Source organism: Periplaneta americana, chromosome 12, assembly GCF_040183065.1.
Source record: "Periplaneta americana isolate PAMFEO1 chromosome 12, P.americana_PAMFEO1_priV1, whole genome shotgun sequence".
Lineage (NCBI taxonomy): Eukaryota > Metazoa > Arthropoda > Insecta > Blattodea > Blattidae > Periplaneta > Periplaneta americana.
In genome coordinates, this window is record NC_091128.1 from 45022416 (window position 1) to 45050233 (window position 27818).

Consider the following 27818-nt stretch of genomic DNA (forward strand, 5'->3'; position numbering starts at 1 on the left):
AATTTATAATTTTTGTAGTATATTTTAATACCAGTATACTTATATTTTAAAATAGAATTAATTCCTTATTTATTTATGTATGTATGTATGTATGTATGTATGTATGTATGTATGTATGTATGTATGTATGTATGTATGTATGTATGTATGTATGTATGTATGTATGTATGTATGTATTTATTTATTTATCTATCTATTTTTATTGCTAGTAAGTTTGAAATGAATAGAAATTAATAAATACAATCAAAGATAAACTAGCCCACTCCTTAATGAGTAAGACTTGTGCTCAGGAGAGGATTCCAATACAGACAAAAATAAAATAAAAATTGAGAGTGAATACAGATTAAATTAATTATAATACTTTTGTATACAGGATATATATATATATATATATATATATATATATATAGCCTGTTAGCAGTTAGTTGTATGAAATCCTTCTTATGTAGCAGTTGTCCATGTCTCTGTTAAACAGTGTTCATTACAAATGATGGAAAACTGGCTTTGATCCGGATGTTTGAAAAGAAAGGAACATGAAACGCTTCATTTAGCCAGTGCTAATAGTTCAGAAGCTATGTATGAAGAAATATATTAATTATAGTGCCATTAAAGAAATATCTAGCCCTACTAGAATCTATTCAAAGAAAAAATACTTCCGTAAATATGACAAGAGTTATTTGGAACTTGGATTTACTTGGTGCGGCAATGAGAGTAAACCAAAACCTCGGTGCGTTGTTTGTTACGAGGTGCTTTGAAACGAGTGTATGAAACCCGCGAAATTGAAACGGCACTTAGAGACGAAACACGCAAGTGTAAAAAGTAAACCTGTCGGATTTTAAAATAGGCGGAGTCCAAAATTTTTTATATCGTCATCTGAAAAAAACAAATAAAAAAATTAATACAGAAACATGCCCGATTTTCAAATGTAATTTGGCACGTTCTATTATTGGTGTACGACGTACAGTACGTGCCCATTTCAATGTGCACACTGGGTGTCGGCAAAACTATTAAGAAAGTCATGAATACATGAAAAAGTTCGGTACTTTGGTCCTCTGTTATGAATTCGGGTGGTTCCTGACTGGGTTACAGGCGCGGCACCAGATATGCAAGGAAAAGATGGCATAGTGTTTTAAATCCCTTTTTTTGTAGTTGAGAGTAGAATGGGAAGTGGGTAGACGGGTAGGGTAAGAAATTTTACAAAATATTAGTACTCGGAGAAAAAGTGAAAGACGATTGCCATGTGTAATTTCCAAAGTCAGCTATAGCGTGATACGCAATTCATTTGAATTTATTTTTTCTTCTGTCTTTTTTGAAGGGCCACAAGGACATAACTCGAGGACCACAGGTGGTCCGCGGACCATAGTTTGAGAAACACTGCTTTAGGATAATCCACTGTGTCCTGGAACTTGTAAATGACAAGTTTATGACACGGTTCATTACCCTACAGCCTAATTTCAATCACAGTCGCTGTGAACGCCTGAAAATTCATAAGCAAAGGTGTTTTAACATCATCTGTGTCGTATGTATCTGCTTTGTTGACTGGAAATTACCTGATAATAATTTCGTAAATTAAAAATATACCGAGTATTTCAAAATGAATATCGGGGTTTTAAGACTTTGTAGTATTTATTACATTTAACGTACAATTATAAATTCTCGTAAATGAAAGAGATACTTAAACAGTTTTGTACGCGCATGCACTATTTCCTCTCTCTGCGCATTGAACGAGTGAGAGTCTTTCACGCGCAGCCCCAAGAAATCTGTTCGGAAGGCTAGTCGTGAATTAGCAATTCCAGCGACATCTGTGTGGAGAATTTTAAGGAGACGCATATGGAAGTACGAGATTGGCTAAATGACGTTCTACCCGACCGCTGAATTGGCCGAAAGGGGCCGAATGACAGAGCTTGTTTCGCATGGCCTCCACGTTCACCAGATCTTACGCCATGCGGCTTTTACCTTTATGAATCCCCAAAGGATCGTGTGTATATACCTCCGCTACCAGCTGACTTACCAGACTTAAGACAGAGGAATGAAGCAGTTGTTGCAACAATTACTCCAGACACACTGATCAAGATTTGGGAAGAACTCGCTTATCGACTCGATGTGTGCCGTGTGACGAATGGTGCTCACATTGAGCTACTCTTTCATTTGGTGTATTATTTATAATTGTACGTTAAATGTAATAAATACTACAAATCCTTAAAACCCCGATATTCATTTTGAAACACCCGGTGTTATATAATATAGCTTACAATTTTTACTAAAAAGTAAGTCAACAGAAGGAAGTGCACTTACCGCGTATGCATGAAACGTTTGTTCAGAGATTATTGTGTTCCTCTTATCTTCATAGTCCGGACGGGTCAGCGTGAGATTTGTCCAGGTTCATCTGCAACATACAAGGAACAACTACAATTATCACCCTCTTCACCAGTATGATGGCTTACTTACTTACTTACAAATGGCTTTTAAGGAACCAGCAGGTTCATTGCCGCCCTCACATAAGCCCGCCATCGGTCCCTATCCTGTGCATGATTAATCCAGTCTCTATCATCATATCCCACCTCCCTCAAATCCATTTTAATATTATACTCCCATCTACGTCTCGGCCTCCCCAAAGGTCTTTTTCCCTTCGGTCTCCCAACTAACACTCTATATGCATTTCTGGATTCGCCCATACGTGCTACATGCCCTGCCCATCTCAAACGTCTGGATTTAATGTTCCTAATTATGTCAGGTGAAGAATACAATGCGTGCAGTTCTGCGTTGTGTAACTTTCTCCATTCTCCTGTAACTTCATCCGGCTTAGCCCCAAATATTTTCCTAAGCACCTTATTCTCAAACACCCTTAACCTATGTTCCTCTCTCAGAGTGAGAGTCCAAGTTTCACAACCATACAGAACAACCAGTATGATGGCTTGTGCTGATATTTCACATTCCCACTGCCAGAAGGAAGTGATCAAATTATCGTACGTCCTTATTCGAAAATTATTTTCTTTGAACTATAAACATTTATAAATAATTTTCGAAGGTGAACCAGCATTAACTATTCGGTGTACGGAAGGTCACTACTCCTTAACAAGTAATTACTCATACTAGATGTAAACAAGACAATATGCTTTGCTTTCATGAAACTATGGACGGTAATAAATTTCGTCTTCATCGCTAGGTCTTAAAAAGTAGTACGACGATCTGAACAATCACAGAGTTACTCATGCTCTCGTGCATCGAGTGCCATGAAAACAATATGTGAGATGATCTTTACTTATTGCAAAGCCTTCTCGAGAAGAAGTCAGCTCTCTCGCTCCGAACGTTCTCCTAGATGGTGCGATCTCTATCCCACATACACCAATAAAAACAAACTATCGCTATGGTACTTCGAGATCATAAGTATTTAAATTTCAATTCAATATAAGTTAATATCAAGTTTAGGCCTATTTTAAACTTTCCAATTACGAAGTAAAATTAGATGATCTTATAAAGTCAGCCGTGGCGCAAATGTGACTCACGAGCACATTGTGGCTCGCAGTGATAGCTGTGCATTTCCCTTGCTTCCTACCTTCCACAACCCCCACCCTCTCACTCACTGGAGTCAAACTCCGTTCCATTTGTATTTGTCTCTGACCTGCGAGTGACATAAGTCAATCTCGAAACCATGTACCGCTACAAAAACAAAAGTTTCAAGTAGGATGGGAAGACGCATTTTTTTTTTTTTTTTTTTTTTTTTTTTTGCTGACAATATGATGAGAATATTAAATGTATGATTTGTTCACAAGTATTACGAGGAAACGGTTGTATAACATAAAACGGCATTATAAGTTACTACATGTTACTGATGAAACATTAAAAGGTTAAGTGATGTTGTTATTATTATTATTATTATTATTATTATTATTATTATTATTATTATTATTGTCATCATCATCTCTGTACGTCGATCCTTTTTCAGCAGATGTACGAATAATGTGGTTCAATTTAAACTCACAGATTTACAATGTGATGTTAAATGAAAGCTGGATGTAAGGACTTGACAAATGTTCAACCTTTCAAATCTTTGCCAAAAAAAAAAAAAAAACATCCGAAGCTTCGTTCTTTCGCTTGCTCTTTTGAAGCGATGTTCGCTACAACTTACGTTTGCGAAAAAATATTTTCAACAATGAAAATAGTAAAAACCAAATTTAGATTACGACTGATAAAAAAAATTACCTTTGTGATGAAGTACGACTGGCAGTAAGTGACATAATTCCTGATTTTGAAACTCTGTCGCAGAGACATTCTGAAGACAGTTAATTTTAGGTTGTGATAATGTGTCCTATGTTTTCTTATTCATTTCTTTCTTCGTTACACGTACTAAACATTAGTTTGTAACCTTATACTGTATAAAATTATATTTAAGTGCTTGGCGTAAGGAAAATTAAAAATTCGTTAATAAGTCAGACAGTTGCTTCACTTCCTCTTCGGGTGTCCGCCTCCCTCCATAGGTGCTATGCACGTTACAGGTTACACAGTGGCTCGGCGCACGATCGCATTTTCGCCACGGCTGTTATAAAGGTATATATTAACTAGATGTAAACAAGACAATATAAATTGTCGTCCAGATTGAAGAACACACTTCTTAATAGGTTTAGTTAACATTTACATGTAGTGCAGTTCTATGCACAAACTTGAACAAAATTACTAGTAACAATATGGACCCTCTGAGATTTATACTTTATTATGCGAAATATTTGACTTCTTAAGTCATCAGTAAGTTTCTATCCTCCTTCATAATTTCAAGCTAAATGTAATGCACATTCCAAGGTTTTCATTAAACATGAGAACATCAGAATTTTAGGATATAAAATGTCGAACGTTTGTAAATGAAAATAAGGAAGCGGTTTACTTAGACAGAAATCTGTCGAAGTTGGGCGTGGCGAACGATAAATATAACCGAGAATTGAAAAGGCTGGTAAAAAAAATCGAAGAACTTGCAGCTAAATGCGAAAAGAATGTCAACGCCCTCGTACTTCCTAACAAATGTGTAGTGAATCTTAGAGCCAGGCAACAACTTGAAGTGAACTGGCTGCATGGTAAGGATTTGTGGCTGTGAATAGGCCTAATAAATTTGCAGAATAAAGTTAGTGATTGCACCAAAGCCAAGTGAAGGACAGAGCATAAAAGGAAAGATAAATATTATTAAATAATGCAGAAAGAGAAAAAATATGGATCTGAACGAAACGGGAAAAAAAAACAGAACATTAAATCAGATACATTCCAGAGAAGGGAAGGAGGCTAAAGTTAGAAAGGAAGAGAAATAAATAGAGAGAAACAAATAGAGAGAACAGCGTGGGAAAAGAATTGAAGGACAGAGACAAATGAAATAATGTAGAATGATGTAAAACGAGAGAGAGAGGAAAGAACAACGAAATTAAGGGGAAAGAACTAAGGAAGAGATGGTGAAGTGCTTTGTGTGGAGTGTAGCATTGTATGGGGCAGAAGCACGGTCATTACGAAGAAGTGAAGAGAAGCAACTAGAAACATTTCAAATGTGGATATGGAGAAGGATGGAGCGTGTGAAGTGGACAAACAGAAAAAGAAACGAAACTGTGCTAGAAAGAGTGGGTGGAGAAAGAATGATGCTGTAACTGATCAGGAAGAGGAAAGGGAATTGGTTGCGTCCCTGGTTGAGAAGAAACTGTCTTCTGAAGGATGCACTGGGAGTAATGGCGAACGGGAGAAGAGTTCGAGGCAGAAGAAGATATCAGATGACAGACGACATTAAGATATATGGATCATATGAGAAAACAAAGAGGAAGACTATTATTATTATTATTATTATTATTATTATTATTATTATTATTACTATTATTATTTATTTTAGCTGGCAAAGTTAAGTCCGTAAGGCCTTCTCTTCCACTCAACCAGAAAAAAGTATACATATATATTATGTATGAACTTACAAAAAATTCAACAATTTTATTTAGATAAGAGTTACATGTATGCAAGAGTTATTTACGAATTAAGCAGCAAAATACTATGAACTATTAATTAAACAATGTAATACGAACTGTGTAGCAGAAATAAGCTAAAATACATAGAATGTTAATATATTTCAAATAATGTTAGATAACAGAAATAAATTATTATGAGATAGTTTTGAAAATACAGCACTATCAGGATGCATGTCTAAAGGAAGGAGTAACAATGTAGACAGTGATAGTTTAAGTCAGTATGATTGGAGTGAAATGCTAAGAAGGTTATCTTTTAAGCTGTTTTTAAAAGTGTTTATTGTCTTGCAGCCCCTAACACTTTGTGACAGGGAATTCCATTGTCGCGAGGTGGATACTGTAAAAGATGATAAATAACGAGATGTTCTATGAAGAGGTATACTTAACGCGCCACAGATAAGTGATCTGGTATTTACGTCGTGGTTTGAGTATAGATAAGAGAAACGAGACGAAATGTAATTTGGTGTTGAGGTGTGCAGAATTCGAAAGAGTAAAGACAAAGAGTGTAAAGTTCTACGTTCTTTGAGTCGGAGCCACGAAAGACTTGCGAAGGACGGTGAAATAGGAAAGACTGGAGAATGCTGGGTCTGCCCTTGGCAGAACACTAAATTAATCAGTGTAAAGGAAACAATAAAGTGGAAAAAGTTAACTAAGAAACGAACGATGAAGAAGAGAAAGGTACAAAGGAAAAGTAAAGGAATGGACGATGAAAGAAAAGAAGTTATGTGTGTAAAGAAAATGCTTTAGTAATAAAGAAGGGAACAAAGAGGAAAAGGGAAATAGAAGAAAGAAATAAGTAGATTAGGAGGGAGGAAATAAACAAACAAGAATTTAAGACAGAGGGATGAAGTGCTTTGTATTAAGTGCAGATATCATCCCCACTCTAGCTTCAAATTCGTGGGTCGTTCACCCCCTCAGCCAGTACGAGACTGTGTCGGCGTCTACGAGGCGACAGTGATGGTGGCGTCTGCTTCTGGAGATGTGGACGAAAACACATCCAACTCCACAAACGGCCATATTCTAACGTGCAGAATTACTACCGCGTGGGTTCAACAAACTGACATAACTTGATACAAGTAAACAGTGAAAATAAAGAGACATTTTATTTATACTTCAATTTTTATTGTACCTGAGTTTTTTAATGTACTTCACTCCCACCCCTTCTACTAATGAAATTCCAGCTCTCCTCCACACAGAACCAAGACCGCATATAGTAAACAGCACTGAGTTAGTGAGTATAGTACGTTCCAGAAATATGTTCGCGTTTTCCAGTGACGAAATAGCTTTCGATATTGAATCATATTTTCGCACAGATACTGTCGTCCGTTTGCCTATGTCGCATCCCAATTTCCCCCACCTGATTCTGCTCGTCCCACTGTGGGCTAGGCTGTCTTAGCTCTTTTCTGAAAACACCAATTTCTGTTAGGAATTGGACGTTTACGTAATATTATACAACTGTTCAAAATAACTTAAATAAATGGACCTTGTTAAGTAATTGTCACGTGATTTCCCCTCTTTCTACGTTCCTGCGACATAACTACTTGGACGGATAGTAGATAGCATGTCTGAGTAATTTTATCTGTGCAAGTCGGGCAGAAGTCAAGACGGAATTTACAGTACGTAAGGTATTCTTTTATACAGTAGGTACAGAATTATTTCAAAATGAGTTACTAGTACGAAGGACGAAACTGGTAATTAGAATTAGGTACAATAGTCTATAGTGCGATAATATGTACAAAAGAACTCAAGCCTGTATCGAAATGAACTGCCACCATTTTCAAAAATGTGTTTAAATATCCGTATTATGATTATTTTTCAACTTAACTTCATTCTCTATATTGTACGCTAATTAGGTGTAGACAGTATAATATACACTGCATAATGAATACGTTCGCATGGAGTAAAAACACTTATTGTTAATACCGTACTGTTTTTTGATTAAACAAAAACCTAATGAAAATTATCAAATTCAAAATCGCGATATTTCCTAGTTTACGTAAAAGGATGGACTACTTTTCCTCCCTCCTATACCTAGTAAAGTGATTTGTTTGTATTTTATGCTAGTATCATCGAACTCCAGTCGTGGAAGGGGGTAGAAAACGTTATTTCCGGTTCTCAATCCTTAATCCAAAGGTATAGCCAGGTTAATATTATAAATGTTAGTAAAAATAAAATGATGTCCCTGTATATACGAGACTACTACCCATGAACTGCAACATCTCAAGTGCGCAGGAAAAGTTAGTGGAGGGTCAGAAACACTCAGGATGAAAATTAAGTTAACAAATTTATACTAGGATAAATCTGTAACCAAATTTTTCTGGTAATTTTCTATTTTTCAAGAACAGGAAAAGGAGAACAAAGGAATGAAAATTTCGACGTTCGTTAAGCCGTAGCCTGTTTAGAGTTTGGAAGGATGGGGTAATGTGGTCAGCCCGACGGACATCGCAGACGAAACGAACACAAGAATTATGAACACGTTGTAAACTTTGTGACTAGTTGACATTAAGGTCAGTCAGTAGAAAATCAGAATATTCAAAGTGAAGCCTTACTAGTGTTTCCATTAGTATTTTTTTAGAGTTAACTAGAGAAATTTTGTAATGCTGTTTAAAGAATGTAGTATGGAAAGCACTTTTTTTTTATAAAATGAGTTACTTGGGTGTTCCCGTTTAAATGCTTATCAAAGTAAGTTCCAAGGTTTTTAACACAGGAAGCAAAAGGGATTATTGTATCATTTAATTTGACTGGAAGAGCATGAGTAATGTTGCATAATAGATGTCCTACTAGGACTGCTTGTGATTTTCTTGCATTGAGAACAGTGGCGGCTTGTGATAAAATATTGTGTGTGTTCACAATTTTCTGTTCCAAAATCGAAGAGAATTTGAAATCATACGTTTAGCCTAATATGAAATGTTATGATTCCAGTGTTTCACTATCGAAAAAACATATATAAATTGAAAACAACATATAATAATAATAATAATAATAATAATAATAATAATAATAATAATAATAACAAAACCCAGTCTTTTTATTCCCAATTTTTCCTGGTAAGCCAGTTTACCTAGTTTTTTACTGTTCAAAATTACTTGAACAGAGTTCATTGTTTACGTTTGTTAAAAGTTAATACATACCATAATGCCATTATTTACAAAAGCATGTGTTCAGTAATATATTTTTGTTCACAACACACTGATACACTGTAGCCTATACCAGTACTGTAATCCCATTCGCATAGATTGATTAATATAAATACATGCCAGTAAATATTATTCTTAAATAATACACACCACCATACATATATTTAAATTCATATCACCATCACATTCAGCCAGCACGTGTTTGAAAGCCAAACTATGCTATTATGCTAACACTGATGTATAGTAATTCACAAACTACACTCTCGTAGCGGCACTGTACACACATCCACACAAAGTAAACGTTCCGACAGTGAGATGCTGACACCTACAGGCTAAAATACAACACTATTAAATTTCCTCCTCGAGATATAGCACGTGAACGATAGGCATCGATGCACCTGACATCTGTAGGATAGATTCACTTTTCACTTAACGCTTTGTGCTCTTGACGAGTCATAAGCGGCCAGCGAAAGACGATTTTCTCCCGCGCATGCGTGAAATACCTGTAACCTTCTTGAAAAGAGGACGGCTTGTACGTAAGCGGATGTTGTCAAGTTTACATAAGACGTTTATGCAAGATGTGGAAAGTTTAAAATACCCGATTGTGATATTATACATCCCCACTACGTCAATACGGTATTAAATAATAAAACTAGTCGTGCATTATTGAAAACAAGGTATTCACGTGCATTTGTGCTCTTATTGACGCACCGCCACGATTGAGAGTCAAACCGAACTTTCTGGCCCATGCAGATATAGGTTCAAGGTCCTTGTTAAGACTATGTATTGCGCCATTGATTGAGTCAGGAGTTGTATGGATACAGAGTTGTAAATCGTCCGCGTAAAGGTGATGTTTACAGTGTTGTGGAGTAGAAAGGATGTAATTTACGTAAATAGTGAATAATAGTGGTGCTAGGACAGATCCCTGTGGGACTCCAGAGTCAACGATACGCCAAGAGGAAGTTCGACGTCCAATGGAAACACACTGTTTCTATGTTAACATTACTTACTGTTCATTCTGTAAATTTCGTATTGCTCTAGTGTGTTTAGTTTCTGGCTCTTCGGTTCAATGTGTAGGATTTCTAGGTATGTTTCTATGTTGCTGTAGTCGTGGTTCGTGTTGGTGATGTGTTCTGAGTAGGTGGAAGTACTGTGTGATTTAGCTATCGCTGTGATGTATTCCATGTATCGTGTTTGAAAATATCTCCCGCTTGGTCTATTACAACTACTGCATGTTAATTTGTGAACTCCTGTTACGTTGTATTTGTTTCTATTATTTGTATTTCAATTTTCTGAAAGAAAATGTTTTTATTTTCGTGTGTTAGTGTGATGTATTTTTCTTTTGTTCTTATTCTTGCGTTCTATTTTTTTATTTCTTGCGATTATATATTGTTAGATAAAAGTACAGTGAAATCTCTCATTTACGGACATCGAAGGGACGTAACAACCTGTCCGTATCTGGGAAGTGTCTTTTATTGGGAGGGAGGCTTCCCAATCTAACAGTAAATTTATAATATGGATTATGCATCCCTTTACGCTTTAAATGAAATGTATTACTGTAGTTTAGTTCTAAATACAGTATATTACGGTAAATTCTTTGCAACTTTGAACTACAGCAGATAAGACCGAAAAAGGAAAATACAGTACTATGCCATGCAATTTTATTCTAGGTCTACAGTTATGCCGTACTGTAATTTACAGTTTTCAGCTTAACCTTTACGTTCAGGTGCCATGTCTCTCGAAACAGAACAATTGATTGGAGTGAAGAGAATAATCCTACTAACCCTAGCATGTGTCGAATACAATTTCACGATCTCCGAAACCTTGGACCCAACAGACAGGTTAAATTTTTTATTTTGTATATCCACCAGCTTCCAGCTAAGAAGTGGTAGCCGGCTGGGCTAGTGGTAGCCTACGAGACTCTTAGGGTGCTATTCATAGACATTTCGCTAGCCCGGGCTACGAGCGTGCTAAACAGGATTCATATCATATCATATCGCTGACACTGGTTTATGAATACGAAAAACGTTAGTTTGCTGATCATCCACCGAAAGCCCGCGCTAAGAATGTCTATGAATACGGCCCTTATTGTCTTCTTTTATGTTAAGGAATTTCTGTACTAAAATTTCCATTTTTGTAACACATTAGGTCTTGAAAATCAAGTTCTATCCGCAGTTAGGATGTAAAGCAAGCTTTAGGACTGTGAAACAACTGTCCATGTCCGTGTCTGAGAGTGTCCGTAATTGAGAGTTAAATTTATCATTATTTCTATATTATTTCAGTCGGGACATAAAAATCTGTCCGTATGTCAGAAGTGTCCGTATCTTGGGGTGTCCGTAAGGGGAGGTTTCACTGTATATTAAATTCTCGTTCGACAGAAATTTTAATGAACGGCATGTCTGATCACGAAGAAAATGCATAGTGCCTACAATATCATTGAAAAATTTAAATACATAAGCATTTTTCTAGGGCCTAAAGAAGGAGAACTCTTCATTTATTTTGCACAACCGGCACCTAATCCAGGAGCACTGGGTTTGCAACCACTGTTGCAGAAGTGGGCTGCTATGGAATGATAAATAAATATAGCAGAGATACAGGTCTCATCCCCGAGGTGATTACTGCGAGGGAGATGTATTGTTTGCCCTCCTCTGGGGCATGCTGCCCATTGGAGCGAATACTGCGCCCCAACGCTTCCCACCGAGCGAATGAGCCAAGAAGAATCATTATGAGCCATGCAGCATTTCCCTGGCTGATCAACTGCAACTCAGCTACATGCTGCACATTTTAAAGGGAAGCTGTGAAACGGGCAATCACCTTATATCAGCGTTTCTCAATTTTTTTTTGAAGTGGGGACCACTTTTTTAAGTCAGAACAGTTCCAAGGACCACCTTACTCTTGTTCCCTTCCAAAGCAAATTTATCATTTTTGTAATATGTTTTATCATTAGGAATGTTCAGGATAACAGACAGGGTTTGGAATTGAACGGGTTACATCAGCTTCTTGTCTATGCGGATGACGTGAATATGTTAGGAGAAAATTCATAAACGATTAGGGAAAACACGGAAATTTCACTTGAAGCATGTAAAGCGATCGGTTTGGAAGTAAATCCCGAAAAGACAAAGTATATGATTATGTCTCGTGACCAGAATATTGTACGAAATGGAAATATAAAAATTGGAGATTTATCTTTCGAAGGGGTGGAAAAATTCAAATATCTTAGAGCAACAGTAACAAATATAAATGACACTCGGGAGGAAATTAAACACAGAATAAATATGGGAAATGCGTGTTATTATTCGGTTGAGAAGCTTTTATCATCTAGTCTGCTGTCAAAAAATCTGAAAGTTAGAATTTATAAAACAGTTATATTACCGGTTCTTCTGTATGGTTGTGAAACTTGGACTCTCACTCTGAGAGAGGAACATAGGTTAAGGGTGTTTGAGAATAAGGTGCTTAGGAAAATATTTGGGGCTAAGAGGGATGAAGTTACAGGAGAATGGAGAAAGTTACACAACGCAGAACTGCACGCATTGTATTCTTCACCTGACATAATTAGGAACATTAAATCCAGACGTTTGAGATGGGCAGGGCATGTGGCACGTATGGGCGAATCCAGAAATGCATATAGAGTGTTAGTTGGGAGACCGGAGGGAAAAAGACCTTTAGGGAGGCCGAGACGTAGATGGGAGGATAATATTAAAATGGATTTGAGGGAGATGGGATATGATGATAGAGACTGGATTAATCTTGCACAGGATAGGGACCGATGGCGGGCTTATGTGAGGGCGGCAATGAACCTTCGGGTTCGTTAAAAGCCATTTGTAAGTAAGTAAGTAATATATTTTAATGCCAGTATAATTATATTTTAAAACAATCAAGTAATTAAAATTAATTTAATTCATTTAATTTTATATTATATCAACTAATTAAATTAATGTTAATAAAAAATCATATCCGTTTTTTAATGAATCAAAGCTTTTAGAGTTTGGATAATCTTTAACTTATTAACTATAAACAAAATAAATAAATGTTGGTACCCCTATTAATGAGATGGATAAACCTGCCGATTCTTGCACAGTTGTTTTATATTTGGAAGTATGCTGGTAAGCTTAATTCGGAGATTGTCAAATACATCAAGTCGATTTCGGTAGCCTACTATGCTTTTATTAGAGTTAGTGATGAAAACCCTTTCTCACACAGATACGTAAAAGCAAACTGAATTATAATCTGTAACCATCATTATACAGTTCACTATATTCTCTTTTCACTTGTGATGAGATCCAGAAATTAACCATACCTTCCGCTTGGAATTTCATTTTAAGTCCGGTATCATTCAAGAGTTCAATTGACTGTTCTCTTTCACTCAATGACAGTTTGTTAGTTTCAATATCGCAGTGAAAGGGATCACGAACTCATGAAAATTCGTCATATTTACTTGGGAAATAAGTTTCAAATTGTGACCTCAGTGTTTCGAGATGCGAACATATATCCTTGCATAATTCTTTTCCAATAACGAAATCATTTTCAACAAAAAAAGACTCTAGGTTTGGAAATAGTGAAAAAGTCCTCTGTTTTACGGAACTGACCCACAAACTAAGTTTCTTCTAGAACACTTTTTTCTCATACACATTGAGAACAGTCAAAGAATTACCTTGTAGACAGAGATTTAGTTCGTTTAGTTTTGAGAATACATCTGGAAGATATGCCAATGTACTTAGCCACATGTCATCAGCTGATGTGCAGGGAAAAGATGGCGAGAAACACCACGTTCATAGTGCTTTAAATCCCTCTTCTGGTGCTGAGAGTAGAGTGAGAATTCGGTAGACAGGTTGGGTAATAAATTTCATAATATGTCAGTACTGAGAGAAAAAGTGAAAGGTGATTTCCAGGTGTTATTTCCAAACTCTGAGATTTTCAGTTATAGTTTGATATGCAATTCGTTTGAATTTTATTTTTTCTTCTGTCCTTTTTGAAGGACCACAAGGGCAGACCTTGGGGACCACAGGTGGTCCGCGGATCATAGTAAATTGCGCTATAATTAATATATTTCTTCACACACAACTTCTGAACTATTAGCCCTGCCTAAATGAAGCGTATATAATGTTCCTTTCTTTTCAAAGATCCGGATCGACATCAATTTTCCATTATTTATAATAGGCACTATTTAACAGAGACATGGACAACTGCTAGCGTGTACCACATAAGAAAGATTTCAAACAACTAACTGCTAACATGCAAGCGATGAATCAACAATGCACAGAATTTGTTGTAAGTTACTTATGATTGGCTACAAAAAATATAATTAGAAAAGTATTATAATTAATTAATTATATTTTAAAATATAAGTATAGCCTACTGGTATTAAAATATGATACAAAAATGATAAATTTGCTTTCGAAGAAAACAAGAGGAAGGTGGTCCGCGGAACTTAAAAAATGGTCCCTACTTCAAAAAAGTTTCAGAAACGCTGGTATAAACTATCAAGAGTATTCGATTATATCGATTATAGAGAGTACTTCGGGTCTAACCGCGAAGATTCGTTGGTTTTCGCCTTCCATGCATTTATGTTAATTTCTTAGTGGGAAGATTGATCGTTGTCCTCAAAATCTGGTTAGTATAACAACAAGGACAATTAAGACGAAGTTGGGAGTGTGGAAAAGAGAGAATGAGAACAACTGCTGTTTGTTAATCTACTAGAGAAATACCTAGGATTATTAAACAAGTCGAAAACCCCGCCGCAAGAAGTGATAAGGAAAAAGCCATCCAGACTATGAAAGTTGAGGTAGAAGTTTACAGCAAGTAAAGAATGGATGAAAAGCAAATTATGAAGAAAATAAACAACAAGTAAAGTAAAACTCAGACAGGCCCAAAATGTTAGTCATTAAATTTACATGCAACTTAAAATATTGTACGCACCCGGAGTTTTCTCTTTTCATGTAAATTAAATGTATTAGAAATACATCATAGAATCACTTTGTTAAAAATATATTATTTTAAATAACAATAACAAAAATCAACTGAAAGATAAAATTCCAGTTATCTCAAAATCAACATTCGAGTAGTCATTACAAAAATTGATCATGTAAAATGTATTATTTATAAAACTTACACAACTTCTTATAATCACGTTCTGGTGGTTCTCGCCTTTCCTTGTAGGATTTTCTAGCGCGAATTTGCATAAATTCTGTCATATTAAACCGTACAAACTCTTATGCTGAGCTAACAAAGTCTCAAACACAGCAGACAACGATTATTCTCAGTTTACACTTAGAAGTAGTAGTATATACTTCTTGTTATGCATATAAATAGTGGTTTATAATACGAATTCTACCATAAACTAAACACGGCCTTTCAGATCAAATTTCTGCTACGCAGGAAATACTTTAATTTGGGTTTTTAAATATAAAGATCGTAGTATATATGTACGTATTACGAAAACCTTAGCAATACCATTTACTTCAACTTTACGCATACCAGCCATGTTCCTGTAAATCAGAGGTGACCAAAGCGGGTGTTGTGATTACATCGTGTAATCACAGACGGGCACTAGGAGTTTCCTGTACATTGCTGTGTGTTTCATTCACGTACTGAAGGAAAGCAGTGGCGGTATCATGTCGCTCTACAAACTTTGTCTCCACAAGCAGTAAAATGTGGTTTCGTAAAGAATGAGAAGGAGAACTTTTTTTGTTGTTCTGTCGGACAAAATGTAATATGTTTACTTTGCTCAAAGGTTCAATTAGGAGTATATAGAATTGCCACGCTGTATAATGCATTATTATTATTATTATTATTATTATTATTATTATTATTATTATTACTGATCACTAAGTATGGGTTTGTATAATTCTTCCTGTACGTGCATGAATATTGATATTTTTAGATCTTCTCCCTAGAACAGCGGTGACCAAACTGAGTATCGTGATTACATCGCGTAATCAAAGACATTCATTCTGGTAAGGGGAGTTTCCTGTACATCATTGCTCTCTGTCTCGCTCACGTACTGAAGGTAAGCAGTGTCGGTACCATGTCGCTCTACAAACCCTCTGTCTCTACGAGCAGGAACAGAAGGTTTCGTACAGAATGGGAAGGGGAATTTATTCGTTGTTCTGTCGGAGAAAATGTAATATGTTGCTTTGCTCAGCGGTTCAATTAGTAGTAGTATAAACAAGCGACATTACAGAGCATTACGCTGAATACACAGGCATAACAGGTATTATTATTATTATTATTATTATTATTATTATTATTATTATTAATCAGCAAGTGTTACCATAATTCTTATATACGTGCCCGAATATATAGACCTACATCTTCCCTTGAAGGATAAAATAATTACTAGACTACGCTATATCTCCATTTTAATTTTTTTTTTTTTTATCTTTTGATGACTATTATCAGTTATTTACTAGTTATTGATTTAATAATAATAATAATAATAATAATAATAATAATAATAATAATAATAATAATAATAATAATAATAATAATATAGAGAAACTGACTGAATATAACGTGCTTGTGTAGTAATGAAACGAGCTATTAAACTCCAAGAACTGAAATCAGCCATAAATCATCGTCATGAAGAGAAAGATGACATAAATAAATGTAAGGAAGCAGCTATCTAGTGGCGAACGAAATAGCTCGTTCTCTTAAGCCTTCCAACGGAGGAGAGTTTTATAAAAGCGTAACCATCAAGGTGGCTGAAATAATTTGTCCAATGAAAGGTGTTAATTAATTTTGAGAAACTGCGCTTTCTCGACTAAATATCCAGAAGAGAATTCAGGAGATTTCTGATTGTGTTCATGAGTTATATTTAAGAAAACAACAAAACTGATATTATATATATATATATATATATATATATATATATATATATAAAATTGGCTATTGATGACAGTAGTAACATTACTGGTACAGCAAACTTGCGATTTTTATTAGCGGGTTGACAGAGAACTCAATATTAGTGCTAGAGCTGGGGACGGAGCGAGTAGAACTGTTGAGTTACTCGGTTCTATCGGTTTATGTGCTTGGCAGCGGAGCACCGAAGATACTCGGCTAACTGTAGCCGTTACCGGTCTGTTCAAACGTTCAAACATAGTTCGCGTGTTTTACTTAATTCTAGCAGACAACAACGTAGGTACTATTGTATTTAAATATTTTCTGCTGCAGGACAAATTATTTCCTTATCCCCAAGGCGGGCTGAAAGGCCTCTAGTATTGAAGAGGAGTTCATCCTATTATATGACCTGCCAAGTCGACCTAATGAACACTGACAGTCTGAACATATTACTTACTTACTTACTTACTTACTTACTTACTTACTTACAAATGGCTTTTAAGGAACCCGAAGGTTCATTGCCGCCCTCACATAAGCCCGCCATCGGTCCCTATCCTGTGCAAGATTAATCCAGTCTCTATCATCATATCCCACCTCCCTCAAATCCATTTTAATATTATCCTCCCATCTACGTCTCGGCCTCCCCAAAGGTCTTTTTCCCTCCGGTCTCCCAACTAACACTCTATATGCATTTCTGGATTCGCTCATACGTACTACATGTCCTGCCCACCTCAAACGTCTGGATTTAATGTTCCTAATTATGTCAGGTGAAGAATACAATGCGTGCAGTTCTGCGTTGTGTAACTTTCTCCATTCTCCTATAACTTCATCCCTCTTAGCCCCAAATATTTTCCTAAGCACCTTATTCTCAAACACCCTTAACCTATTTACACATTACATACTAATAATAATAATAATAATAATAATAATAATAATAAAAATAATAGTAATAATAACAATAATAATATTTATTATTATTATTAATATCATCATCATATTAGAGTGTTTGATTAATTTTAAAATATGTTAAAAAAGAAGTGCATTATATTTTTCTTCTATTTGTGTTTATTGGATTTGTGTTACCTCATCAGTCATAATTTTATTTGTATTTAGTTCAACGAAGTATTTTACCTAATTACTTTAATTTGTTAATAATATTACTCTTCACCAAAGAGAACATGGTTGTATTGAAGGCTAGCAATGTTATAAAATAAATAAACATTATGTTCTTCAGTTTAAGATTCCACGTTTTATTGATTATTATTTTATCCACTTTCCGTAATAGTAAATAATTCTGTTTGTTATTTTTAAGTGTTTTAGGCAGCGCTTCATGGAGCCTGTTTCTTTCTATCTTCTTTTTTAATTAGCTGCAGCGTTTAACTTTGCCTCACATGTTAATTTATTAGCTGTTAGTATTATAAATTATTTTATCAATTTCATTTCGTCTGTCATATATAACAACACTGAAAGTTAAATAGGCCTTTCATACAAAATAACTCCGCAAATAGTTGTAATCACGCAAATGAAATTTGCAACCGCCATTTTGCAATGAAGAGAAGCACTTTCTTCTCGTCAATTGTCAAAGCGAAAGCGCTTTACTACAGGGACATCATTTTATTTTTACTTCAATTTTTATTGTACCCGAGTTTTTTAATGTACTTCACTCCCACCCCCTCTACTAGTAAACTTCCAATCGTTCTCCACACAGAACTAAGGCCGCGAATGCGGTACTGAGTTAGTGAGTATAGTACGTTCCAGAAATATGTTCGCGTTTTCCAGTGACGAAAGAGCTTTCAATATTGAATCATATTTTCGCAAAGGTACTGTCGTCCGTTTGCCTACGTCGCATCCCGGTTTCCCCCACCTGCTTCTGTTCGCCCCTCTGTAAAGTCTAGTAGCTGGGCTGTCTTAGCTCTTTTCTGAAAACATTAATTTCTGTTAGGAATTGGAGATCTACGTAATATTATACAACTGTTTAAAATAACTTAAATAAAAGGGCCTCGTTATGTAATTAACTGTCACGTGATTTCCCCCTCCCTTCTACGAACCTGCGATAAAACCACTTGAACGGACAATAAATAGCATTTCTGAGTAATTTACCTTTTCGGATCGGGCAGAAGTGAAGATTAAATTTACAGTACGTAAGGTTGTCTTTTATAGAGTAGGTATAGAATTATTTCAACATGAGTTACTCGTACGAAGGATGAAACTGGTAATTGGAATTAGGTACAATAGTCTATAGTGCGATAATATGCACAAAAGAACAGAAGCCTGTATCGAAATGAACGGCCACCATTTTCAAAAATGTGTTTAAATGCCCATATTATGATTATTTTTAATTTTAATTTCATTCTCTATATTGTACGCTAATGTGCTGTAACAGTACAATATACTCTGCATAATTAATAAGTCTGAAAGGATAGCTCAATTCGTGAGTAAAAACACTTATTATTAATACTGTACTGTATTTTGATTAAACAAAATCCTAATGAAAATTATCAAACTCAAAATTGCGATATTTCCTAGTTTACATAAATGGATGAATTAAGTTTCTTCCCTCCTATACCTAGTAAAGTGATTTCTATTTTATGCCAGTATCATCGAACTCCAGTCTTGGAAGGGGGAGCAAGCGGTGTTTCCGGTTCTAGACCTTTAATCCAAAGATATAGCCAGGTTAACATTAAAAATGTTAGTAAAAATAAAATGATGTCCCTGTACAAATCTTTTAAAACACGCTTGGTTTCACTTTCAAAATACGTTCTAAAATCGACTTGATCTATCTAAATTTTAAATCTGCCGCCACAAATTTGTACTCGGTACTGTACTCGGTTCAACCGAGTAATGACGTCACAGTAACTGCTCCGAACCGAACCGCTCCGTCCCCAGCCCTAGTTAGTGCACGAACCACCACTGGTTGTAGTTTCCATGCCAAGTACCTCTCCCCCGTCTCCTTACTTCATAGACTGTCTCTCGCGTGTAATCACTGCCGTTCGAGTTTTGGTCACCGCTGCTATAAATTGCATTGTTCAATTAAAAAAAATCATCAAAACCTTTCAAAACGTCAAACTTAAGGGTAATTATATGTACGTGAACGACCACAAATATTATCAGAAAATGCAGGCTCTAAATTTCTAAAATTTTGTAAGAAAATGAACTCACAATTGGACAAAAATTACAAGGTACCACAACAAGATTTATTAGAACTTAAATATCTGATAAAAGTATAAAAAAGGTTACTAATTATATTTTTCAAACCTGTTTTATCAAAGTATGAAAAAAAAAACAAAATAATTCTACAGTTACATCATTTGGTAACAATAACATTATTATGGTCTCTCTGACATCTTTAATATTTTTCCTGCATGTAATAAACACTTATTTCTGAAAAGTAGACTACTCTCAGACATGTAGAGTTGTTTATTTTAATACAATTAATTTTTCATTTGTTCTATATAAAATATATTAAAGTTTACATAAAGTTTTGTAACCTAATTTTTTTTATTTTCAAAGAAATGGGCGTTATTATAGTCTACCTTTTGGCTCAATTCATGTTAAATCAGTGTACAAAATTTCAGAATTCTATCTCTAATGGTTATGGAGTTGTGAAATTATATGTGTGAAAATTGTCAAATTCTGGAAAATTTAATTTAAAGTAAAAAGTGAATTCTTAAAAATATTATTAATACGGTAACTTTTTTTTATACTTTTATCAGATATTTAAATTCTAATAAGTCTTGTTGTGGTACCATGTAATTTTTGTTAAATTATGAGTTCATTACCTTATACAATTTTAGAAATTTAGAGCCTGCATTTTTTGATAATAATTGTGGTCGTTCACGTACATATACCCTTAAGAGCCGACAATTCTTATGAGAAGAACTAATACAGGGACATCATTTTTTTTTAGTTGCATTTTTATTGTACCTGCATTTCTGAATGTACTTCACTCCCACCCCTTCCTTGCTCCCGTCAGACACACAAACTTACGGCCGCTGTTGCATTCGAAGTCTTCAAGCAGTGAAGTAAACACTGCAGTGTATAAGTGTGTTTCAGAAATATGGTTGCATTTCCATTTGAAGAAAGAACCTATATTAATAATATCGTACTAAAAAATTATATTCAAGAAACGATAAATTCAATTTCAGAAAATATGCTTCAAAATGTTTTTAATAATATGCGTAAACAATTGAAGCCTGCATTGTAATGAACGGCAACCATTTTCAGCAACTTGTTTAAAAATTCAGATTAGCTTATTTTGAATTGAGGTGGCTAGAAGCAAAGGAATGCTAGTGACATTTGTAATAACATGAGTTAAGTGCATCCAGTGTAAGCAAAAGTATCTAAAATTTTAGTGGCAAAGGGATATTTTAATCGCATCACACATTAAAATTTAAATAAAAATTTCACCGATTTTACGAAAGCTTAAATATTTAAACCCCATTTCCTCAAAAGTAACTTAAGTGCACTTACAGACCTTTACTTATGAGCCCCTCAATTTAAATGCACTACTATATTGTATGTTGACATCAATAATTAATATGCTAGATAAAGTAGACATTACATAACGAACATAGCCGCCTGAAAAGTTGAGTTTTTGAAAAAAAAAATGTTACTACTGTACTGTATTTTGATAAATTCCGTAAAAGTGATGATCAAACTGAAAATCGTAATATCGTATTTCCCTACAACATAAACGGATGCACTACTTTTCTCTCCTCCTATACCTAGTAAACTGATTTGTTTACATATTGCACTAGTAACATCAAACTCCTGTAATGGAAGGGGGCAACAGTGTTTCCGAGTATAGCCAGGTTATGTTAAAAATGTTAGTAAAAATAAAGTGATGTCCCTGTATATGTACTATATCTTACCGGATATCCGGGGATCCATTTCCTATCGCTGATGACACGATGTCAGCTATTGAGTTCGCTACGCCTTGAACCGAAGTTGGCAAGGAAGCAAAAACTAGATAATTATAAGGCTAGTCATAAGTGAAGACGCACATGTGAGAGGCATGCGGCGTTGCGTCTCTATGACAACACGGCTAATGTGTTTGTAATAGGAAGAAAATCCATAACCACGTTGTCATGCAGCAGCGCGAGTGCCGGGCTATCGATCGGAGAGCTCGCTCCACGCAGTCGGGCCTCGACACGGCTGCCTCCGCGGCGTAAACAAGCGTGAAATTGATGAATTTTGACAATTTTAATTCTATTTATACTTCACCAGCTGTTCTGAGAAAAAGAAACCACGAAAAGATATAAATATCCAGTCAAATTATTAAGGCTATTTCGTTTATATGACGTCATTTCATTTTCTACCAATGAGATGTAATGAAATTTTGAATTCCAAACAATCACAGTCACACTTTGCGATAATTTTTGCAGCTAGATTTATCGCATGGTCGTTCTTTTGTTTAGTCGTTGTCGCCAACTGTTTCCCCGTAAATTGATGATCATGAATACATTAAGATGCAACTACACGGTTAAACTTTTCTTTCAACTTTAAAGCAATGAATGCAAGATTGATATTTAATATTAATTAATATATTTACGCAGTGAAGACGACATTCAAAACGGCGCACCATATAGACACGAAATCTTCATGCATCTTAATTGAACGTACCTTTTAAATTGATTCTTTCAATATTCTTCCAGATTGCACGCATACGCGATTGGAATATTGAACTGTGTAGATGCAGTTTCAGTCCCGTTACACACTACAGCGAGAATGCGTTTGTCGAACTATAAAAAATTCTTTCGTGTATCACTGATCGTAAAGGTCGAAATAAGGCACAGCTGATATTGGTCCTGCTTCCATAGGTAATGTAACCTATAATTGTAGCCTATAAAATTTGTATTTTGTGAATGAAATTAAACAATTAATAGAAAGTCAGATGTTCAAATTTATGTAACAACATCGCATATCAAACCCAAACACATTGCATAGTAATAATAAGGTCTTTGATGAAACTACCTTCCGGATGGCGTAATAAAATTCATGTTTTAATTAGGCCTATCTATACAGAGCTGGCTTCACTGTGTAGCAACATATCTCGCTATGAATACATAAGCAATGGTATATAGATAGTTGTCCCCACTGTTACTGTTAAATTAAATTATGATTTCAGCAGATAATGAAAATGTATGTCAGTTATAATAATAAGAGAAAAGTGCAGTACATGTAATTAACATTGTTAAATCTGTATTTCGCTTTTCGCAATTGGCATTACTGAATAATAACATCGAATTTCTTTATTGCAGTAATCGATATTCATCTATGAGTATTTCAACTTCACAATGTCTGAATAAGTTAGGTATTCGTTAATATACAATTATTAACATTTTGTGAGCGAATTTTAGGGATATATTATTTACATTTTTATTTTATTCACGAAATAGTCCTAATAAATGTCACTCGAGGTCTGAGATTTCCCAGATAAATCTCAGACCTCTCGTGACATTACTACAGATAAAATGATATTTCTTGGTAATGACACTCGGGAGGAAATTAAACGCAGAATAAATATGGGAAATGCCTGTTATTATTCGGTTGAGAAGCTTTTGTCATCTAGTCTTCTGTCAAAAAATCTGAAAGTTAGAATTTATAAAACTGTTATATTACCAGTTGTTCTGTACGGTTGTGAAACTTGGACTCTCACTTTGAGAGAGGAACAGAGATTAAGGGTGTTTGAGAATAAGGTTCTTAGGAAGAGGGGCTAAGAGGGATGAAGTTACAGGAGAATGGAGAAAGTTACACAACGCAGAGCTGCACGCATTGTATACTTCACCTGACATAATTAGGACCATAAAATCTAGACGTTTGAGGTGGGCAGGACATGTAGCACGTATGGGCGAATCCAGAAATGCATATAGAATGTTAGTTGGGAGGCCGGAGGGCAAAAGACCTTGGGGGAGGCCGAGACGTAGATGGGAAGATAATATTAAAATGGATTTGAGGGAGGTAGGATATGATGGTAGAGACTGGATTAATCTTGCACAGGATAGGGACCAATGGCGGGCTTATGTGAGGGTGGCAATGAACCTCCGGGTTCCTTAAAAGCCAGTAAGTAAGTAAGTAAGTAAGTAAGTAAGTAAGTAAGTATTCCATTAGAAGTAACTAAAAATTACCAAGAGCCGCAGAATACGTACCAATACTCTCTTAAGGACCCAATATATGCAGAGACTTACCTGGACTTAAGTCTGTGCTAACCTAAATCCACAGACAAATCCTCTCGTGTATGGGCGAAACGTATAAAGAATTTAGATCTTGAGGTAAATCTCCAGACTTCAGCAACTGCTTGAATTTTTCCGACTGTAGCGCTCACAAAATTAAACGATATTGCGAACATATGTTAGAGATTTCGCCATTGTTTCATTTTAAGCACTTCTCTGTAGCGAAATGACAATAGGCTATGAAGTACAGATTTAAGAAACTATTCTTCACACATATTTATGAATGTAAAACCAAAAAGGAATACTATTTCTCGAGTCATTGTATTTGTCCACGGGAAATTATGATTTGAACGACTTCTTATTATTTCTTTGTAACATATAAGCCAAAGAGGTAAATCCGAGGGAATATAGACTATCATCCAACCTCCTTGAGGTAGGTCCGTACGAATTAAGTCTCCAATAAGTCTTTGCGTTTATGGGGTCCTTAAAAGTCAAGTATACTTGAAAGTCCACGTTGAATCTTTCGTACACTACTTTTAACACGTGAATATAAATAATTGATTAAATGGCGATCTTACTCGTGTTAATTACGTAAGCATGTGCGGCTTACAGCTGTTTCGGTGCTACTTGACACCATCTTCAGAGCCTTCTGTGTCTCGGCGCCATCTCAACTTCGCTGCCTGTTGTGTGGGTGCGTTCGTGTGATGAAGAGTTGTGTCAAATAGTGTGTGTGTTCTGAAATTGATCTGTTTGTTGAGAATTTGATTAGGGTGTGTTTTAGTGTGTGTATATTTCATATTGTTCTAATGTGTTGAGTTTTTGGTTTTTGGGTTGTATGTGTAGGATTTCCATGTCTGTATTTATGTTATTGTATGTGTGGTTGGCATTAGTTATGTGTTCGGCATATTTAGATGTATTTTGTCCTCTGGTTATTGCTTTAATGTGTTCTTTGTATCGAGTTTGGAATGATCTGCCTGTCTGTCCAATGTAGAAACTGTCGCAACTATTGCATGTGAGTTTGTATACGCCTGTGTGGTTGTATTTATTTGTTTATTTTTTAATTTAACAAACACAAAAACACACAAAACACAACACAAACACAAGAACACAAGAAATACATCACACTAACATACGAAAACAAAAACATACACAAGATCGCATCCTCATTCAGAAAACAGAAATACAACATAGCATACAGAACAGAAAAAACATTACAAAGACATCAATACACAAACAACACAAACAAATAAATACAACCACACAGGCGTATAGCCGTACAAACTCGCATGCAATAGTTGCGACAGTTTCTATATTGGACGGACAGACAGATCATTCCAAACTCGATACAAAGAACACATTAAAGCAATAACCAGAGGACACAATACATGTACATGTGCCGAACACATAACTAATGCTAACCACACATACAATAACATAAATACAGACATGAAAATCCTACACATAGAACCCAAAAACCAAAAACTCAACACAGTAGAACATTATGAAATATACAGACTAAACACACCCTAATCAAATTCTCAACACAAGATCAATTTCAGAACACACACACCATTTGACACAAATCTTCATCACATGAACGCACCAACACAACAGGCAGCGAAGTTGAGATGACGCCTAGACACAGAAGGCTCTGAGGATGGTGTGAAGTAGCACCGAAACAGCTGTAAGCCGCACATTCTTACATAATTAACACGAGTAAGATCGCCATTTAATCAATTATTTATACTTGAAAGCTTTTTAATCGCCTATCGTACACACCTGCACGAAATATTCTGCATCCTAAGACGAGACATTTGTTTCAATCTCTCGAGTAGGACAACGACAGGGAAGTCAAACCTCCTGCACTGTGTGCCCTCAACAACTCGCACAACATTTCCTTAAGAGCGATTATTGTATTCGTACTTTATCTTGCTAGAAATTGAACCCTGTTGGATTTGTATTACTTGTAATATGAGCACGCAGTGGAGGCGCTTTGACATCCCTGGACTCGTGTTTTTTCTCACTACATATGGGGAGAAGTTGGGAATTTCAGCGTAGCATAAAAGTGCAACTCTCTCTCGCTTGTTCTCTTATTCTTTTATATCTGTTGTTCAACTTGTCTTTCTCTTGTTTACCTTGTATTCCTCTTGTTTACCTTGTATATCCTTTCTTTACCTTGCATTCCTCTTTTTTACAACACCGCGTCGAAACGGGCGGTCTGTTCAAGGTATATAACCTTTTTTAATAAATTTTAACACTTTTTAACGTGTCGACTAAACAATTTTAAGTTTTCAAAAAATTTCATGTAAATATGTGTCCTAATCTCAATATTTTCGGAGTTACAATAATTTGAAGTTGTTTGTATAATACTGCACCATTATTCTTTGGTTTTAAGGGTAAAAGAATATTATAGATAAAGAATGAACTAAGTATTCAGGAGTATCGTTTCTTTAATTCGCTAGTATTCTCAAGGTAAAAATGTGTTGTGAATTCCATAATTGCTTCGTACAGAACTTTTTCTATTTCTAACTACAAAATTACATTTTTCTTACGCATTTTCAAAACAATTGTTACAAATCACGCCACTCCTGTAAATTCTTTAAGACTGCACATTAGGATTTAAACTGTAAAGAATCAAGTTCATGAAGTCGTATGATTTGTAACAATTGTTGTGATAAGTGGTAAGAATTATGTAATTTTTATTTAAAAATTGAAAAATTTGTACAAAGCAATTAACAACACATTTTTAGTTTCAGAAAACTAGCCAATTAAAGAAATGATATTCTGAATAGTTCATTTGTACTTGCAATATTCTTTTACCCTTAAAACTAAAGAAAAAAGGTATTTTACTAACAACTTATTGAAAATTTGAAAATGTATTTATTTATTCTGGTAGAGTTAAGGCCATGAGGCTTTCTCTTCCGCACTACCAGAAGTAAAATACATATTGAAACAATGACAAAAATAGGAACGTCATACTTAAATATAAAAATAATTTTCATTCACATTAACAAGCTTACATGGGCTATAATGAAATATTAACTAAACATGATAAATAATTAAGTTACTTACAATTCATATCCTAATGCTACTTTATAAATTATGCTCGGGAGGAAATTAAACACAGAATAAATATGGGAAATGCCTGTTATTATTCGGTTGAGAAGCTTTTATCATCCAGTATGCTGTCACAAAATCTGAAAGCTAGAATTTATAAAACAGTTATATTACCGGTGTTCTTTACGGTTGTGAAGGTTAAGGGTGTTTGAGAATAAGATTCTTAGGAAAATATTTGGGGCTAAGAGGGATGAAGTTACAGGAGATTGGAGAAAGTTACACAAAACAGAACTGCACGCATTGTATTCTTCATCTGACATAATTAGGAACATTAAATCCAGACGTTTGAGATTGGCAGGGCATGTAGCACGTATGGGCGAATCCAAAAATGCATATAGAGTGTTAGTTGGTAGGCTGGAGGGAAAAAGACCTTTAGGCAGGCCGAGACGTAGATGGGAAGATAATATTAAAATGGATTTAAGGGAGGTGGGATATGATGATAGAGAATGGAGTGATCTTGCTCAGGATAGGGACCAATAACACTCATATCTCATAGATAGGAAACAGAAAGCTGAAATCAATACAACTATGTAATCTGCATCGACATGGGGAACTATTAATAATGGAATTCC

The 27818-nt window shown here is 35.3% G+C and overlaps 1 protein-coding gene across 35 annotated transcripts in view; it reads right to left on the reverse strand.

Moving 5' to 3' along the window:
* The window catches only part of para (sodium voltage-gated channel paralytic), an 873489-nt gene that overhangs the window by 301286 nt on the left and 544385 nt on the right, over positions 1-27818 (reverse strand). For all 35 annotated transcript variants that reach the window (XM_069841227.1, XM_069841234.1, XM_069841226.1 and 32 more), the window contains exon 2: positions 2296-2386. The gene's annotated coding sequence lies outside the window, so the exon portion shown is untranslated. The remainder of the gene's footprint in view (positions 1-2295; positions 2387-27818) is intronic.